Source organism: Euleptes europaea, chromosome 13 (assembly GCF_029931775.1).
Source record: "Euleptes europaea isolate rEulEur1 chromosome 13, rEulEur1.hap1, whole genome shotgun sequence".
NCBI classification, from domain to species: domain Eukaryota; kingdom Metazoa; phylum Chordata; class Lepidosauria; order Squamata; family Sphaerodactylidae; genus Euleptes; species Euleptes europaea.
Window position 1 is genome coordinate 29445107 of NC_079324.1, and position 17896 is coordinate 29463002.

Consider the following 17896-nt stretch of genomic DNA (forward strand, 5'->3'; position numbering starts at 1 on the left):
CCTTGTTTATCTTAGCCTCCTCTCTCTTGGTTACCTATCAAATTTTAGATGTAAACTCTTTGAGGCAAGGGACCTCTCATCTTGCAGTCGATAGCACTGAGCATTTAAATTACCCTATACAAAAATAATAGGAAATCTTGCAGTTGCACCCTCACTTGAGCCAAGGAGGTGAGTTGATAGATGGACATTGAGAGGCTGAGGGGAGAAAGAGAACTCCTGTTGCTCAATCATAGATCATTGTCACCGGTCATTTGTGCATGGGAGTTTTACCTGAGGTTTGTTGCTCACTGGACCCACTGGTGGGAATCTATGCACCAGCAGTCTCCAAGCTCAAATCAAGTCCCCGCCCCTTTAAATGCTGCTTTGTAATTGATTGTAGAGCTCACTGTGAGAGAAACCCCCCCCAACTCAATTGCTGCATAAAAAAGCATTTTAAGAACAAAAGCCAAAAAACGGAACAATCTGAAGGGAGGAGGGAAAAATCCACACTTTGGTTTTAAAAAGCCTATCTTCTGCTCAGAAAGAGCTCCGAGGAAGCAGGAAGCATTTGAATCCCCACCTCTTTACACGCTGCTGTGAGAGAAATCAAGCTTGTGTGTCCCACTTTTTGCCTTATGTATGGGGATTTCACCCGGGCTGAGCTCAGGGGAGAAGGAAGAATCGGGTTAACAGAGGAATGGGAAGTCCCAGGATTTGTGAGGGCTGGCAGCGAGGTCATCTCCAATGGCTGGAGAACTCAAGCATAACTCCAAGGAACAACTGAGACAGGCCAGTGGCAAATGTGAGTGAAAGTACCCATGCATAAACGACCACTGTCTGTAGCAGTTGTTGAATAAAGCATGAATTCGCCTCCCATTGATCTGGAGTTTGTTTCTGGGTGGTGGTGGTCACGCTTTTGCCTGTTCCTGTTCACTGAAAGGGCTGTCAGCCATTGATAAACCCATTTTGCTCTGGCCTAGGAACTTAGCAGCAGAGCCACCTCCTTCCTCCTCAGTCTTGCTGGACTCTATTTTTGGTAATATTACGTTAGACTAATTTTAAGGGACAACCGCACAGAGGATTTCTCATGTGTGAAACCTGCAAACCTGATGAGTGAAGACAGAACCTTTTACCAACTGGAGATTTTATCTCAGTCAGCATACAGTGTTTCTTTTTTGGGGGGGAGGGGGCAGAATGGATCACCTCTAACATATGCCAGTGGGGTTACACCATCGACAACTTGTGTATCCACTTAGAAATCTGAGAAATTTCAGCTTGCTTTGTGGGCAGATGCCACAGGTGGCTGAAAGTGTTAAATGCCTGCATGGTAAGTTACCACTTGTCAATGGTCATCTGTCTTCATCCAGGGATGATGCCAAGGAATCTTGCCATTATGGAAGGCATTGTAATGTACGGAATAATTGTATATAGGGCTGTTGAATTTAAAAAAATTTGGTATAGTTCGGATTCGGCTGAATTCGGCCCATTTAGATTCGGGATATGCCGAAGTCTGAACTCCCCCGCTTCGGGTCCGTGCAATTCGGCGGGAATTCAAAGTTCGGGAAAAAAATTCGGCCGAATAAAGCCATTAAAAACACAACCGCGCCTTTCCGCGGCTCTGGGGGGGCATTTTTGGGGGTAGAGGTCCCAAACTTTCAGCGGAGCTTCAAAGGACGTTTCTTGAAAGGCCCCCCAAGTTTTGTAAAGATTGGGTCAGGGGGGGCTGAGATATGGGCCCCGAAAGGGGTCCCCCACCCTTAATGTGCATGTCTGAGCAGAGCTTGCTGCCCACGCACAAAGCTCCCAGCCCTGACAAACAGCTGAGAAGTTTGCAAAGCATTGCAACACGACTGCAGAGCAACACAACCTTGTAAGCAACACCTTTGCAACTGTGCAAAGCAACACCTGACACCTGGGAGTTTGCAAACCATGGAAAGGGACAGAGGCAGCTAGCTATGCATAATGAGCAGGAGGGGTGGAATTTCCCCTTTTGCATGGGACTCCAAATGCATTCTTTAAGTCACCATTTGAAAACCAGTTTTGAGCAAGCATCCAAATAGGCCTAATCGCTCTTATGAATGAGGGAAAACCTGAAGACACACAACTGAAATCCCCCCTCAAACCAGGGAGAGAGACTCGAGGGGGAACACACCCCAGGCAGAACCGGCAAAAGCCCCCTTTGGCTTCCCCCCCACCCACAGAAACTGTTCCCTCCCCACACACAGACTCTGCTTCCCCCCCCACACACACACAGGAGAAAAATTATAGATTAAAGCCCCCAAAGGGGTCTTACTGTGGCTGTCTTCTGTTCCATCAGGAGGGGCTGGGGAGGACTTGTAATCCAAGACGATTCCAATTAGGCACGGGACGTTTTGCTCTGGAGATGCACAGGATCAGCTGATCCATTCATCCCAATAGGGAAAAGGGGAAAGGGGAAAGCCCATATCTTGGGACCCCCTGACCCAATGTTTACAAAACTTGGGTGGTCTCTTAAGAAGGCTTGTCTGAAGCTCTGCTCAAAGTTTGGGATCTGCACCCCCAAAAATGCGCCTCCTGCAACCACGGAAAGAGAAAAGGGGGAGCCAATATTTCTGCCCCCACTGAACCCATCTTTACAACACTTGGGTGGTATCTTAAGAAGGATTTTCTGAAGCTATGCTGAAAGTTTGGGGGCTGTATCCCCAAAAAAGCGCCCCCTGCAGCCACGTAAATGGAAAAGGTGGGAGGGAAAAGGGGTGGAGCCCATATCTCGAGACCCCCTGACCCAATGTTTACAAAACCTGGGGGGTATCTTAAGAAGGCTCATCTGAAGCTCCACTGAAAGTTTGGGGTCTGTACCCCCAAAAATGCGCCCCCTGCAGCCATGGAAAGGAAAAAGGGGGGAGCCCATATCTCGGGACCCCCTGACCCAATGTTTACAAAGCTTGGGTGGTCTCTTAAGAAGGCTTGTCTGAATCTCTGCTGAAAGTTTGGGATCTGTAACCCAAAAATACGCCCCCTGCAGCCACAGAAAGGAGCGAATGTGCACAAGCACCCCCCCACACACACACACACGAGGATTTCTCTCTCTCTCTCTCTTCCCGGCCGGGCCGCACATCAGCTGATTCCTCCAGTGCTCAATCCTGACTGATTGGCCAGAAGAAGACCCAGCTTGGCCACCGATTGGCCGGGGAAGGAGAATGCTGCTTACTGACGGTTATGCTGCTTACTGACGCCCCGAATTGGCCGGATTTATTCGTGAACTCCCAAACTCGCTGAATTCGGCTCCCCCGGTTGCCCTCCATTTTTGAGTTCGGTTCGTCCCGAACTAAAAACCACCGAATCAGGGGAAATTCGGCTGTTTTTCAGTTCGGGCCGAACCGAATCAACAGCCCTAATTGTATAGACAGTGTTTCTGTTCTTCTAGGGATACTTCCCAGTTCTCAGCTCTGGCCTAAAAGTTCTAGATTGGTAGTTGCTGTGTGCAGTGTGCTCTAGACCTGGTTGTCTGTTTGTTGCTTTTTGGTTATACTTGTAATCTAATCTTTTGGTCTCCGGTAAGGTCAGTTGGGGAGGGAAGGCAGCATGGTATAGCCCAATCTCAGAAGCTAAGCAGGGTTGGTACTTGGAAGGGAGACCTCCAAGGAAGACTCTGCAGAGGAAAGCAGTGGCAAACCCACGCCTGCGTAATCCCTTGCCTTGAAAGCCCCTTGCTGGGGTCGCCATAAATCGGCTGCGACTTGACGGGCACTTTACTCACACAAGGTTAGTTGAGACTCATGTTCCCCTTGTGTGAAGCCCATACTTAACAGGCAGACTGTACAAGCTAGGTGGCTGTTCATGGGTGGCCTACTGGAGAGGGCAGAGATGTATTCATATTAGAATCCATGTATGTAGATAATTTGTAACCCATTCTCAACCCATGGATTCTTGGAGTAGTTAACTAATGTATTCCTTACTCCTGTACCATTCACATACATTTCCAGCGTGTTCTTGAATCTTCTGTGTAATAGCTCCATCTTCATAGAAGGGCCTGCATGAAAAGGTGAGCAGGGCTTACTCATTGCCTGTGTTTAGGAAAGCCTGTAAGGCAGTGCTCTTTTGAAGAACTTTTTGCTGACGGTTTACTCTGAGTTATGTGTTTGTGGACTTTTCTCTCTGGTTAGTTTGTTTGTGGACGATCTGATAATTTGTAGTTATCTGTGATGGGTATAGTGACTGGATGATACCAGTGGTTTTTATTGTGTAGAGTACATTTTTTTATGTCAGCTAGTTTATAATCTGTCTTTGAAATGTCAGGATGTAAAATACTTTGAAATAAAAACAAAAATGTCACAGTAACAATAAAAGATCAATAAATGTCCAAACACTAATTCACAGCAATACCAGAAAAACAGCAACAACTAAAAAAGAAATCAATCAAAACTAATCAGTCAGCTAGAGTTGCCAACCTCCAGGCAGTAGCTGGAGATCTCCTGCTATTTCAACTGACCTCCAGCCAACAGAGATCAGTTCACCTGGAGAAAACAGCCACTTTGGCAATTAGACTCTATGGGATTGAGGCCCCCCCTCCCCAAACCCCGTCCTCCTCAGAGTCCACTCCAAAAACCTCCGGCCGGAGGCAAAGAGGGACCTGGCAACCCTACACAGCAATTTAACCAATACGGTCACACTTTTTGCAAGGTTTTGTAAAACTCATTTTTATTCTCTAGGAAACTGTAAAACTGGTACAGGAGGAAAAGAACACTGAATGCAGACAGGAAGTATAGCTATATAGTAATAGAATGGCGGGTGGGGGTGGGAGAGATTAAAACCGAACATCCTGTACAAAATGGTAGTTGAGTTGCGATGCCATTTCAGCATGAGCGAAAAGGGACCTACTCTGGAAATCTATTGCAGACGAGCAAATGACATATTGGAGATTTGAAATTCCAACCCCTTCCCCTTTTAAAGTCAAGCTCTTACTCTTGACGGTGGCCCCAGCTTTAAATTCATCCTGGCTAGCTGTGGAGGAATCGGCCGCCTTGCTGCCCTTTATCACTTTGACACTCGCTTCAAAAAAAAAAAAGTCCCCTTGCTGTTGCTCTTTTCCTACTCTGGCCTCTGCTGCAGATGCTCTAGGAATGTTCCAGTCACTGGGGCTTGCATAGACCCTGCGGGGAAAGAGACTCTGGCAGCTGTGCCTCATCTCCTGGGCCGCTATTTCCACCCCCCCTTCTTCTTGGCTACCACTAAACCAGAGACTTTGAGAGTTCTTTCCTGCAGCTGCCATCCTGGACTGTCTGCCTCTGAAATCTCACTTGCTTGTACAATTCAGAGCACGCTGGTTGGTTTTCCTTCTTTCTTAACTCAGAAATACACGGATCTCCTTTCTGCTGAATCAGAACATTAGTCTCTCAAGGTCAATTCTGTCTACTCAGACGGGCAGCGGCTCTCCAGTGTCTCAGGTAGAGGTCTTTCACATCAACTACCTTTCACATCTGTACACCAGTCCTTTTAAACTGGAGATGCTAAGGACTGGACCTGGGACCTTCTGCATGCAAAGCTGACGTTCTGCCACTGAGCAGCAGCTGTCCAGGGTCTCAGGGAGAGGGTTTTCACATGACCATTTCACATGACCTGGTCTTTTAAACTGGAGATACCAGGGATTGAATTTAGGACCTTCTGCATGCAAAGCAGGGGCTGTACTCCTAATCCATGAGCCTTCCCCCAGAATCTTGAGCACAGACTCTTTCCCAGCCCCAGCCTTGACCTCTGTTTATCTGGATATGTCTGGCCTGAACTTGGTACTTTCTGCATACTTTACTTTCCCCGATTATCTTGCTTTCTCCAGGTGTCAGGTTAGTCATAAGGAACTATGCGAGCATTCCTCGATCAACGTTTTAAAATGCGATATTAGTAAAAAGGGGTTGCATGCCATGGAGTTAGAAAATAATGCAACACTTTTAAATCTTACCTCCTTAGCTCTTCACTCGTCTGATTTAGTCAGCAGCTGATTTAGTTCCCCCCCCAATTTGGTTGTAATGGTGTTAATGTTTTAATATGTCAGGTTTCTGGTTGGCTTTAAATAGTTTTTATTGTAAACAGTATAGAAATATAGTAAATCAATGTGGAGAAGGCCAGGCCTTTAGGAATAGAGCTTGCATTTTATGTTTTTCTATAGCGAAAACTGGTCGTTATGATAGGGTGTGTTCCCTGGGGCAAGGCACAGTGTCTATCGAGCGGATTACTCAGTTTGCAGTCTTTGTTCTTTAAACTATGATCAGATTTGCATTGGAAACTTATGATCATTTCATGAAAACACTTTCCATTGCTATAAATCTCATGCAGAGTCATCTGGATGAAAAAGATCATGGCCCATTGATTGGAATTTGAATTTTAGCACCTAACTTTAAAAAGATATTTTTTAAAATCCCAGTTATGGGTAGTGATGTGAGCATTAATTGCTTCACAGCAAGTTTCAGAATCACATTGTTGGTGGGATCATAACCCAAGAATGTCACTCTGTTTGAAGTCCTTCAGCTGGAGCAAAATAGTCTAATGCACTCATTTCTTCTGAAGGCTTAATTCCAGTGATAACTGCAAAGCATTTGGAAATAAGACTGCACTTTTGACAGACCTTAAGCTGGTAGGCCTACCCAAAGCATAAGAGCAGCCATTTGGGTGTAAGAGATACAAAACGTTCAATTGAGAGTAGCCCTTACAAAGATAGGTGGTAGATAGGGTTGTCGGGTCCCTTTTCACTACCGGCGGGAGGTTTTGGAAGTGGAGACTGAGGAGAGCGGGGTTTGAGGAGGGGAGGGACTTCAGTGCCATACAGTGCATTCCTGAGAGTTCGGCATTCGGGGATGGTGGGGAGGAGGCCCCACTGCGGTGCCTCTAACCTGTTTCCCTGGTGCCAAAAACTAAAAACAACAACAACAAAAAACCACGCCTTTTAAAGGCTTAATGGGGCTTTTCGCCCCATAGAGAAAAGGAATGCGCTGATAGAGTCCAGTTGCCAAAGTGGCCATTTTCTCCAGGTGAACTGATCTCTGTTGACTGGAGATCAGTTGTAATAGCATGGACTCTATGGCATTGAAGCCCCTCCCCTCGCCAAACCACGCCCTCCTCAGGCTCCGCTCCCCAAAACCTCCCGCCGGTAGCGAAGAGGGACCTGGCAACCCTACTTATTAGGTCTATCATCCTATTGATTGCATTGATTTACACTGTGGAATCCCCCTTGAGTCCCAGTGAGAAAGGCTTATAAAAAAACTACAATAAAAATTAAATGAATAGGTTAGGCTGAGAATGAGTGACCAGTCGAGGATCACACAAAGAGCTTCATGGCTGAGTGAGAATAAAAAGTCTTAATGTTGCTTATCTGCTATTAATTTTATCCCATGCCTTTTTAAAGCCAGGAACCTTTACTGCACCATATGGCAGTGAATCCCATAAGATCTGTGTACTCTAAAAGGGGTCAGATCCAGCCCGTGGCCTCCTTCCAGCAGGTAGACCCTACTTCTTCTGGCCCCAGCTCAATTTAAGGTAATTTAGTTTCTGTGAGCCGAGGGTCTTGAAAAAAGGCTGGAAAATTACTTTGTAAGCATGTATGCTCTCATTATCCTATTAGGTTTCAGACTTCAAGAAGAGGTTTTGCCTTCTGAACTGTGCCTCCTTCCAAAGAGTTGCTTTTGAACAGTGACACTTTGATAAGAATTTTGCCTCTGAGGAATACAAGACTAAAAAAAGGGAGGGAAAAAATCCCATCTCAACATGAGAGGCGGCTTTTCACCCTTATTAATATTTCCCCCCTCTTCGAATATTGTCAGTTTCCTTACAAATGCATGTGCAGTTGTTAATTCTTTGAGGTTCTTCCTTCAAATGTTTCTCCTGAAAGGATGGCACAGTGTTAGTTCTTTGAGAGAAGTTTAGCAGTTAAAAAAGTCAAGCAACTTTTGGGAAATGAACAGACTTTAATAAGGTCCCTAGATCCCCAATTAGCTCTCTCTCTCTCTCTCTCCCTCTTTTAACACACTCATCAGTTCTACTGACCACCAATTGCATTGTGTCTCCTTTGGAAAATAATTAATAGTACAACACCTAAGTGAATTTCCAAAGTAAACAGAAGTTTAAAATTCCAACAGAATAATTATAAGAGGGCCTGCTCTAGCTATTCTTGTTAATTTGAAATTTTAAAAAAATCCAGAAAAAGTGCCTCGCTCTTGCTGTATCGGGACCTGTGTTTGTCACGATTGTGCGTCCTACTGATATCATTTAGAGCGGGGGTCTGCATCTGTTGGCTCTAGAGTCAAATGTGTCTCAGTTTGGGACCAAATATGACTGATAAAAAATATGAAATAAAGTTATGGTGTATTAGAGGGGTAGGTAGGATGCTGAAATAACTTGTTTGTCAAGGAAATGGCAGGCTTCTTAGAGATGTTTTACCAAAAGGAAATGATACAGATGAACAGTGGCCAGTAATACAAGTGTGAACCATGTGCAGATTTATGCCACTGCACTAAAACAGTAAAGAATGGTGACCCTGTGTTTATTTAAGACTTACAGTGAGACCCAGTGTCTTCTACTTCCTAGTAAAGGACTCCCAACAACCTGTGTTTATAGGGTTGCCATAGGGTTGCCAGGTCCCTCTTCTCAACCGGCGGGAGATTTTGGGGGTGGAGCCTGATGAGGGCGGGGTTTGGGGAGGGGAGGGACTTCAATGCCATAGAGTTCAATTGCCAAATGGCCATTTTTCTCCAGGTGATCGCATCTTGATCGGCTGGAGATCAGTTGAATTAGCAGGAAATCTCCTGCTACTACCTGGGAGTTGGCAACCCTAGGTTGCCAGCCTCCAGGTACTAGCTGGAGATCTCCTACTATTACAACTGTTCTCCAGCCGATCGAGATCAGTTCACCTGGAGAAAATGGCCGCTTTGGCAATTGGACTCTATGGCATTGAAGTCCCTCCCCTCCCCGAACCCTGCTCTCCTCAGGCTCCGCTCCAAAACCCTCCTGCTGGTGGTAAAGAGGAACTTGGCAATCCTATGTGTTTGGGTTCCAAAGTTTTAAGGATTGTTAATCAACATGCCAATTGTCGGTAATGTTAAATTTCCTGTTTTCAGTTATGCAAATAGGCTTTCTTCCACTGGCTCTTTGTTGATCTGTTGCTCTGAATTTAGGTGTAGTTGGGCTCTTGCAGTTATAAAAGCTAACCAACCCCGAGTTAGAGTTTGTTTAACTTTCCTAATACAGCCAATAAAGGGCTTACTGTTGGCTGAATCGCACCCGCTTATCTTAAAGCATAATCTAAACTACGGACTTTTTCTATTTAGATTAATGGTAATTTGAATGCTGCATAGCTTTAATTTCTATGTCATTGTTTCCTTAATATAATTGATTAATATTTAATCATAAATGTATCAAAATCTTGGTTTTTATTATCATAATTGCGGTTATTCACCTATCAATATACTTGTTTTTTGAAATACACCTTAATTTCTGATTTAAAATAACATTCCGTCTTTGTTCACCCCATTCCCTTGTAACAATAATGTATTGTACTCTGCCAATACCACCTTTTTTCAAGTGTATCAAAGTAGTATACAGTTCAAAAGTAATGCAATATAACCTGCAGGCAGACGTAAGAAAGTAGCAGGTTGAAGTAACTGAAATTCCATGAATTAAAATAGAAAAAGTAAGAATAATCCCCCAAGGCCTGCACTAAAACTAAAAAAAACACACCAACCCCCCCAAAAAAAAACCCCTGCAAAGCAAACAATAGGAATCTAGGTTACCTTCACAGTTCTCCCTTGAGGGGTTAGATCCTGTTACCCTGTGAAATAGGGTTGTCAACCTCCAGGTACTAGCTGGAAATCTGCTGTTAGAACTGATCTCCAGCCGATAGAGATCAGTTCACCTGGAGAAAATGGCTGCTTTGGCAATTGGACTGTATGGCATTGAAGTCCCTCCCCAAACCCCAACCTCAGGGGTTGCCCCAAAAACCTCCTGCCGGTAACGAAGAGGGACCTGGCAACTCTACTGTGAAACCACGAAGCTCCTATGGCTGCAATCCTAAGAACACACTTCTCTGCCGAAGTCTTACTGAATAAAATGGGGCCTACTTCTGAGTAGACAAGTTTAGGATTGATCCCTATGGATACTATATTATACTTTTATATTACAAAATGCATGCTGTTTGGAGTTCACCTTTTTGGCCACAGCTGGAGTTGTGCTATATTCTGTGCAAAACAGGTGATTCTCTTGCATACTGAAGTGTACTGCTGTAAAATAGGAATTGCCTTATCAGGGAAATGTGTTGCTAACATTAGCGTAAGATGTTTGTGTGAATTCATAGCTTCCAGTGCAGAGACCTTGCTTAGGAGAAGGGGCTCTGGCCCTCAACCTCATTGATCCTTGGTGTGCAAGTCAAACAAAATCAAGAAATGAGAATCCTGGGTCAGCAATTAAGCCGTTCAGGTGACATGACTGTAACTTTGTATTGCAAGTGCCTGCAAAAGCTGCAGGTGGGATTCTGTTATCTGTTTTTCCTGCTTGTTACCAAGCAACAAAATTTGGTAAAAAAATCCATCTGCCTATTTTCTCTTTTGGCCAATTCCACTTGCAATGCCTTCCCTTCCGCATAGTATATTCCTTGCTTCCGTCGCAGATCACATGGGTTTGTGGAAGTATGTGCTTTCTTCTCATGGACACAGTGCATTGTGGGTTCTGTAGCCCCGGTGCTGCATAAAATAACGGAGTAAATATGAAAGGACTTCACAGCTCACTCAAGTGGGCTAGTTCATTTGTGTGTGCAGCCATGCAAAAATACAGTTTTTTAAAAAACGGATTAGTCCTGGACAATCCTTCATAGGAGAATATTTTTGGGCAGGCCATGATGATGTTGGGGTTATGTGTGTCTCTAGATACTTAGGAATAGGTAAAGGGCATTCACAAGAATAGTATTTGTATTCTCCAGCCTTTTCTGAACACTCATGTTAATGGTGTGATTTGTCTTTGGTTTCCCCCCAGGTCCAAACCATCCATCTCTTCAGTCTGCTCTCCTACCCTTACAGACAGATTTCTTTCACAGAGCCATATGCATAAATAACATGAGGGAGCACTGTCAGCTCTCGGTACGCACAAACACTTCATTTTCACCCCTTATTGATTTTGGCCTTGGTGGCTGGTGTAGCTCCGTAGGCATCACAGCTTCAAATGCCCATCTGTCCTACTAGACCAGTCGTCAATCAAAAAAAAAAAAAAAACACACACACACACACGTTAATTTGACTCCCTTGACGTTTTCATCATTTCCCCCTTTTATGTGCAACTATACAACCATTTCCATTTGAGACTCGAATTTTCGGGCTATCTGGAGGACTCTTTTCTCTGCCAAAGGTGCAGCACATGGGAATGATGTGTTCATTTGAAAGAGGCCATTTTAAAGAGACGCGGACCAGTTCATAGAAAATTTGATCTTCCTCAAAATAATTTATTGCTGGAAAAATGCTTAGGCTTCGTTTCTCCTAATCTGTGTCTATTTTTTTTTAAGTCACTGGAAAGTTCACACACACCACACAGTCTTTCAGCCCTTTTGAAAAGGTAAAGAAAATGTCCTGCCCTCTGCATTTTCAGTAAGAATTAAGTCACAAAAGATGGTTTATGATAGTGAAAAATTCCAAAAGCTTCAGTTCCTCTCTCTAATTTCTCTTACCCAAATTCTTGTATTTTAGGGAGCAAGACTTAAGTATCCACGAATCGGGCCATGTTGAAAGGATAATAGGGGTGTGCATATGGGTTATTGAAATAATAATAATAAAAACCCCAAAAAATACCTTTCCAGTATTTTTCATGCTTCTTTTGTAATGATATGAAATTTGGCAGCAATAAAGGAAGCCGAAAAAAGCAGATCCTGAATAATGCTGAATTTTGGGGCATTATTCAGCCTGCTTAGGCCCCATCGCCATTTCCCCCTCCCTCCCCCCTTACTTACCTGCCCCTGACACCAATCCAGCCCGTGCCACTACTCCAGACTCTGGAGAAGTGGCACAGACTGAATTGCTTTCAGATCCACCCCGCGGGGCTTCTTTGGACACTGGAGAAGCCCAAGGGGATGGATCTGACCCCAATTTAGCCCACACCTCTTCTGCAGGCTCCAGAGAATGTTGTGTGCTGGATTGCTTTGAGATATGTCCCGCTGGCCTTCTCTGGACCCTGGAGAAGGCCAGCGGGGGGGGGGGAGATCTGACAGAAATCTACGCACGCTGCTTCTGCGAGCTCCAGAGAAGCAGCAGGGGGCGGGGGTGGATTGCTTTTAGATCCACCCCACTGGCCTTCTCCAGACCCTGGAGAAGGCTGATGGGGCAGATCTAAAAGATTCGGGTATTTTCCTGGTATTTTCTGTTTTAGGTTTATTAACTCCCAAAAATTTCAAAAAAATCCAGGTTTTCTGGATTTTTCAAAAAATTCCAGGTTTGATAAACCCGAAGCCAAAAAAATACCAGAAAACAATTTTTGCACAGCCCTAAAGGATGAGCGTGGACAGTATCGGACAAACAGAGCTTTGACTCTTGAAAGCTCATACCTTGAAAATCTTGTTGGTCTATCTCAGATCTAGCTTTTCTATTGCAGACCAAATGGCTGCTCTCTGAAACTAGGTGATGGAGGTTTTGAGAGGACTAGTCACTAGACAGAACCACAGGAGTCAGCCATCCTGGAGGGTGTTGCACTCTCTCTGAAGGGGCAGTTTCATAAAGTGGAGGGACTTCGGGATCCTGACCTACGGGTGGAGGCTTATTCCCTCCTAGACCCACGGCACTTTTTATCAGCTTTAGCTGATATGTCTGCATATCGCCGTTATCTGAAACATGTGATTTACCTATGGTTATCTATGCTCTGCTCACAGCCGGGCTAGATTACTGTAATGCACTTTATGTGGGGCTGCCTTTGAAAACTGTTTAGAAAACTTTGGTTGGTCCAAAATACAGCAGCCAGGCTATCGTCAGGGGCTGGAAACAGGGATTATATCATATGTATGCTGAAAAATCTACAATGGCTTTCTTTCTGTTTCTGGGCACAATTCAAAGTGCTGGTTCTTACCTTTAATACTATAAATGGCTTGGAGCTGGGGTACCTGAGGGATTGTCTACTTTGTATTGTCCAGCCCACCAGTTCAGATCTTCTCAAGGCCTGCTCTCTTTGCCCCCATCTGCAGAGGTAAGGCAGGTAGGGGCTAGAGACAGGGCTTTTTCAGTGGTGTCACTTTCCCTCTGGAATAGCCTCCCCCTTGTGGATCACCTGGCACCTTAGGGTTGCCAGGTCCCTCTTCCCCACTGGTGGGAGGTTTTTGGGGCAGAGCCTGAGGAGAGTGGGGTTTGGGGAGGGGACTTCAATGCCATAGAGTCCAATTGCCAAAGTGACTACTTTCTCCAGGTGAACTGATTTCTATCAGCTGGAGATCAGTTGTAATAGCAGGAGATTTCCAGCTACCACCTGGAGGTTGGCAACCTGATTTGTATGGTCTTTTAGGTGCCAGCCAAATCCTTTATTTTTACCTGGGCTTTTAATTAAGAGATTGAAGATTTCCAAAACCAGGAAGTTTCAATTCCACTCCACACCACATGAAGGAATAGGGGGGAATACACAAGCATGAGCACTAACTATGATTGTTTACCATCTTTTTTAAAGCTGATTTCATGGTCTGCTACTTGCCAGAGGACTGTGCAGTTAATTTTTGTGCTGCTGTTTTCATTCTTTTATTTTACTTTCTGAGCTGCCTCAAGCAGGTCTCCAGAGAGTTGGTATATAACTTTTCTTAAAAAATCCCCCAAATACTATATTTGTTTTGAAGTTCAGCTTCTCAAGGGCAAGATGTCTACAGTGGACAGTATTCTGTTTAGTAGAGCTGTGCATGTGATTCCTACGAACATAAGAAAAGCCCTGCTGGATCAGACCAAGGTCCATTAGCTCCAGCAGTCTTTTCACACAGTGGCCAACCAGGTGCCTCTAGGGTCGTTTATGCATGGGTACTTTCACTCATGTTCACCCCCGGTCTTTCTTGGTTGTTCCTTGGAGTTATGCATGAGTTTCCCTCCATTAGAGATTACCTCGCTGCCAGCCCTCACAAATCCCGGGACTTCCCATTCCTCTGTTAACTCAATTCTTCCCTCTCCCCTGAGCTCAGCCCGCTTGAATTCCCATGCATAAGGCAAAGCGCAGGATATGCAAGCTTGGCTTCTCTCACAGCAAACAGACAGCAATTTACAAAGGAGCGTGTTAAGAGGCAGGGATTAAAATACTTCCTGCTTCCTCAGAGTTCTTTCTTAGCAAAAGAAAGGCTTTTAAAAACAAGGCTCCCCCCCCCCAATTTCTTTCAAATAGCTCCCTTTTTTGTTTTTGTTCTTTAAAATGCTCTTAAAATGCTTCTTTATGCAGCAATTGGGTTTGGGGGGCTTTTCTCTCACTACAGCCAATTACAAAGCAGCATATCAAGGGGCGTGGATTCAGATACTTCCTGTTTTGAGCTTGGAGACTGCTGGTGCATAGATCCACAAGAGGAAATTGTGGGTCCAACAAGCAACAAACCTCAGTTAAAACGCCCATACATAAATGACCCAGGAAGCCCACAAACAAGACAACTGCAGCAGCATTATCCTACCTGTGTTCCACAACGCCTGTAGTCCTGTTCCTCATGTGATGAGTTTTCCCACTGACTTGACAGCAGGAGCAATTTTTTTCTCACTGCCTGTACTTAATTACGTATGTGGTGCCAAGAAGTACTAAAATGCTTTCCTTGAACCCGTGGCTTGTAAATACTAATGCAGTTGTGGGTGCAGAACCTACAGTTGACTAACAAGGGCATCTGCTGTCTTGTCATAGGTATTTGCATACATAGAAAGAGCTGCAACACCAGCAGTCCCAGGGAGTGCTAATTGTAGGTAAATAATGACATTTTAATGCTGATTGCTGCCTAATAGTCCCTATTATTTTTTCCTAATGAACACTGATTGTGCCAGATGCTCCTTTAGTAATGGCATTTCTTATTAATTTGACATCGCTTTGGGGCAGAACTGATACTTTTTGCTGTTTTACCCTCACTATTAACTGAGGCTTTTTTTTTTCTGTTTGCAAAGGACTTTGCAATCGAATGGGAAACTCGGCATCGATTATTTTTGTAACAGTTTATACTTGTGGTTTTATATGAAGCCTGTAGTCCAAACACAGAGATGCCATCTCCTATAGTTTGGCCCTAAGACACTCTGATGCATGGTCAAAAAGTGAGGTGCTGGCAAGTTTCCCCCCCTAGAAACAGTTACAGTGTAATCCCCCCCCCCCCGCCAGTGATTATGGTGCCTCCAGGCTAGCCACAAGCAAAATGCTGATGCACAAATATATAATGATTACCGGTAAACTGGTAAAGGACACATTGGAAACGTTCTCCTTAGAACACAAAACCTTAAATTGAGAACTAGTATAACATAATGGGCAAGAGACTGACAGTGCAATCCTTAATAGATTTGCATACTTCTTAGTCCATTAAAGTCAATGGATTTTGAAGGGTGTAACTGCAGAAGGAAATGTGTCCGAAGATGCACTGATGATTAGAAGAGTCTCGAACACTTTTAACAGGGTGGGGGGGGGGGGCTTGGAATCTATTTTATTACAAGGGCCAAGCCAAGCCAAGCCATGCATGGGATAGAACGTTAGACTGTGGAGCTTCCATCTCTAAAAAAGCTAAAGGTCCCCTGTGCAAGCACCAGGTCATTCCTGACCTATGGGGTGACGTCACATCCCGACGTTAACTAGGCAGACTTTGTTTACGGGGTGGTTTGCCAGTGCCTTCCCCAGTCATCTTCCGTTTACCCCCAGTAAGCTGGGTCCTCATTTTACCGACCTCAGAAGGATGGAAGGCTGAGTCAACCTTGAGCCGCTACCTGAAACCAACTTCCCTAGGGATCAAACTCAGGTCCTGAGCAGAGCTTTTGACTGCAGTACTGCAGCTTACCACTCTGTGCCACGGGGCTCCATCTCTATACATACATTTTTATTCTGTCCTTCAGTTTAAGGAGTTCAGAGTGGCATTCATGGCTCTCCCTTCCTCCATGTTGTTACCATCACAACAACCCTGTGATGTTGGTTAGTCTGAGAGAGAGTGACTAGCCCAAAGTCACCCAATAAGCCTCATGGATGTGGGGACCCCCCCCCCAACCCCTACTTCTGCTCCCAGTCCAACACTATAACCACTATCAATCAAGTTTTATTTCAATACAATATCAGCTCTGAATAAAAATCAAAGTTAGGTTAAAATAATAAAATAAAATGACAAAAGTTGATGATTCTGGGAGGGATGATTTGAAGAAGAGGAAAGATCTTCTATGGGGAAAGGTTTTCAATTAGCCGTTTACAAATCCCACTAGACCAGAGGCAAAATTTGGCTACTTGAATGGTCTGTAACCACTATAGCTTACACTGCTTCACATTCTTGAAGGAAGGCTACTTCCAGGAACACGTGCTCATATTTGCAGAAGCCAAGCTGCAGTAATTCAGTAATAATAAACCTATAGAGTCTGTTGTGAATGACCATTCTGAATACTTTAAAAACAAATCCATACCCTTCGAGGCAAAAGGGCCACATTGCAGAGAGAGCTGGATTAACAGTGCCCAAGGAGAATCTCTGGTTCCATCCCCATCCCCCGCACAATCTATTTTCTGTCAATCAGATACCTTACCTGGAATAACGACAAAGCACCATGTTGTACCTACCAGAAAATGAGGTTTTCTTTGAGTTAGTGCATCCACTGCGATAGCTCAGAAATGAAAATTTGCCTCCCCTCCACCTTTTGACCTGATCTCATTTACCACTTCAATTGGTCTGAGAGAGAACATGAAAGAGCTTTGCGCTCGGCTAAGATGTGTGATCTATTCGGGCTATGTCGAGGGAGGTTTGAGGGTTTTTACACCCCCCAACTCTCCTAAGTGCCATATATTTCATTACTCAGCAGAAAGAGGCAGTGGGCTCTTGGAGGACTGCCGTGCTAACCACGATATAAAATCATACTCACTTAACAGTGAAACGTCTGTCACGAAGCCCAAGCCTGCTTTTTATGCAAAAACTTAGAAAGGCAATGAGTATTTCAGCAGGAATACTTTATTCTTTACAGTTACGATTTGTTTAACTTCCACCTTACTCTGCCGTCAAGTGCCGTCAAGTTGTAGACAACTTACAGCGACTCCATAGGGTTTTCAAGGCAAGATATGGTCAGAGGTGGTTTGTCATTGCCCATCTCTGCATCGTGACCCTGGACTTCCTTGGTGGTCTTCGATCCAAATACTGACCAGGGCCGACTCAATCCAAATACTAGCCAGGGCCATCCAGGTCAGGGCTGCTTACCTCCAACAACAAAAAACCCCAACAGATACGAATTTTCTGCCCCCAAGCATTTCCCTTCTGCTCTAATCAAGCTAATTACTATGAGCCAAGCCCAGCAAAGCACCATGACCGAGACCACCAAGACCCACGTTATCCTGCTAGCCTGCAGCAGCTTCAACCCCATCACCAAGGGCCACATCCAGATGTTCGGTGTCAGAAGAGGAACTGAACAAGAACAGAAACTGCCTTCTTCCTCTTCTGCCTGACATCTGTGGAAAGAAAAGATGAAAATATATATAAAAAAATTAGTACTATAGATATGACATGGAACTTACAGAGAATACTTATTCCAGGTTCAGTTGCAAAACAAGACTCCAATTAAAAAGTTAAAATAACCCAGTCATTACAGTTTCTTTACAATGATTTAGAATGAATGGCTTAAAAATCGGGAGCTTATCTGAGGCGTGCTTCCTCCTTCCCCCGACTGGAACCGGAACTCCTATCAACTGTTGAATACTTATTGTATCTATTTATTGGATGTACTTTCCTACAATAGTTAGGTTTTAAACATGTTGGTTTAAGAGAACA

At 44.4% G+C, this 17896-nt stretch overlaps 1 protein-coding gene across 1 annotated transcript in view; it reads left to right on the plus strand.

The window, feature by feature from the left end:
• Nucleotides 1-17896, plus strand: part of IL1RAPL2 (interleukin 1 receptor accessory protein like 2) — a 545193-nt gene that overhangs the window by 102401 nt on the left and 424896 nt on the right. The gene's annotated exons all lie outside the window — the stretch shown is intronic.